The sequence below is a fragment of the Nerophis ophidion genome, linkage group LG29 (assembly GCF_033978795.1).
Source record: "Nerophis ophidion isolate RoL-2023_Sa linkage group LG29, RoL_Noph_v1.0, whole genome shotgun sequence".
Lineage (NCBI taxonomy): Eukaryota > Metazoa > Chordata > Actinopteri > Syngnathiformes > Syngnathidae > Nerophis > Nerophis ophidion.
Window position 1 is genome coordinate 26,613,576 of NC_084639.1, and position 2,500 is coordinate 26,616,075.

Here is a 2,500-nt window from a genome sequence, read left to right on the forward strand (position 1 = left end):
TTTACCATAACCAAGCTTTTAGGAAGTTTTACATTTCAAGGGTAGGATTTTCATCCTCATCATCATTATTTATTTTTATTCCTTTCATGAGAATGCATGCATACAAGCCACCTACACCTCACACTTTCATTGCTTCTGATTCATTTCCATGATCAGAAAGGTACAAAGCTCCTAAAGGGACATGGAGGGAAAAAAATATTTTGTGAGATCTCTCGCATAAAGGTTTGCCCCCTATGTCAGTGAACCGGAAGTCAAAGAGACACATCGATGGTGAACTGGAAGACAGCAATGGTGAACCGGAAGTCAAACAGACACAGCGGTGGTGCACCGGGAGTGAAACAGACAAATCAGTCGTGAACCGGAAGTGAACCAGACACATCAATGGTGAACCAGAAGTGAAACATACCCCACAATGGTGAACCGGAGGTAAAACAGACATCACGATGGTGAACCGGAAGTAAACACACACCACAATGGTGAACCGGAAGTGAAGCATACCGCACAGTGGTGAACCGGAAGAGAAACAGACACATTGATGGTGAACTGGAAGTGAAACAGACACATGAATCAAAGGAAAGTAAAACAGACATCGATGGTGAACTAGAAGCAAAAGAGACACCACAATGGTGAACCGGAATTGAAACAGACATGTTGATGGTGAACCGGAAGTGAAACAGACACATCAACGGTAAACCGGAAGTATAACAGATACATCAATGGTGAATCGGAAGGGAAACAGCCACATAGATGGTGAACCGGAAGTGAAACAGATACATCACTGGTGAACCGGAAGTGAAACAGACACTTCAATGGTGAACTAGAAGTGAACCAGACACATCAATGGTGAACCAGAAGTAGAACAGACACCGCAATGGTGAACCAGAAGTGAAACACACACCACAATGGTGAACCGGAAGTGAAGCATACCGCACAGTGGTGAACCAGAAGAGAAACAGACACATTGATGGTGAACCGGAAGTGAAACAGACACATCGATGGTAAACCGGAAGTAAAACGGACACATCAATGGTGAATCAAAGGAAAGTAAAACAGACACATCGATGGTGAACCAGAAACAAAAGAGACACCACGACGGTGAACCGGAATTGAAACAGACATTGATGGTGAACCGGAAGTGAAACAGACACATCAATGGTAAACCGGAAGTATAATAGATACATCAATGGTGAATCGGAAGGGACACAGCCACATAGATGGTGAACCGGAAGTGAATCAGATACATCACTGGTGAACCGGAAGTGAAACAGACACTTCAATGGTGAACTAGAAGTGAAACAGACACCGCAATGGTGAACCGGAAGTGAAAGAGACACCAACATGGTGAGCCGGAAGTGAAACAGACGCCAACATGGTGAGCCGGAAGTGAGACAGACACATCAATGGTGAACCGGAAGTGAAACAGACACATCAATGGTGAACCGGAAGTAAAACAGGCACATCAATGGTGAACCCAAAGTAACACAGACACACCGATGGTGAACCGGAAGTAGACCATACACATCAACGGCGAACCAGAAGTAAACCATACACAGCAATGGTGAAACGGAAGTTAAACAGTCACATCAATGGTTAACTGGAAGTAAAACATACACATCAATAGTGGACCGGAAGTGAAACAGACACAGCGGTGGTGAAACAGAAGTAAAACAGACACAGCGGTGGTGAAACAGAAGTAAAACAGACACAGCGATGGAAAAAACAGACAAAATAATGGTGAACCAAGAGTGAAACAGACACATCAATGGTGAACCGGAAGTGAAACAAACACATCGATGGAGGAGCAGGAGCCTACCCATCATCTGTGCTCTGTTGTGGGATTATAATGCTCATTCAACACCAACCGCACATCCTCCTTCTCCATTGGTGGTCCATGTTCTCTACATTTAGGGTACATCCACCGGTACCCGTGAAGCTGGCCGGACTACGGTAGTTTGTTGCTGATGAATTCAACCAGGACTGCAAGATCCCAGTACCCAGTACGACGAATAAGCCCCCTCACCCTGAGTATTCTTTTCAGATGTCTCTCACTTATGTCAAAGCCATGTCTACGTGCAAGAACGGATTTGATGTCTTTATATGTTAGGCCAATACTAAAATAGAAATCAATAAACTTCTCCCACGGATGACGGGAGAAGTTCCATCATCCGTCGCTGTGACTGTTTTACTTACAGTTCACTAACATAGGAAAAAAAACCTTTTGCGAGATCTCACATCTCAAAACATTTTTTCCCCTCCATGTCCCTTTAGGGGCTCGGTAGAAAGGAGCAGATGGAAGAATAATATTTTATTTATCTGCAGCCTTTTTTAACACACATTATTTTAGATGACTGTTCCCTCCACCAACACCCGAAACTCCAACACACTTTTTAATTTTTCCTTTAAGCATTTTCACAATGACACGCCCAATCAAAATCCAAAATCAGTTTGATAAAACGCCAATTGTTTCTTTTTATAACTCTTTTTAAATTCAAAAACATTC

General features: G+C 43.2%; 1 protein-coding gene across 1 annotated transcript in view; it reads right to left on the reverse strand.

Moving 5' to 3' along the window:
• The window catches only part of si:dkey-237h12.3 (teneurin-3), a 627,006-nt gene that overhangs the window by 36,518 nt on the left and 587,988 nt on the right, over positions 1–2,500 (reverse strand). The window lies entirely within an intron of this gene.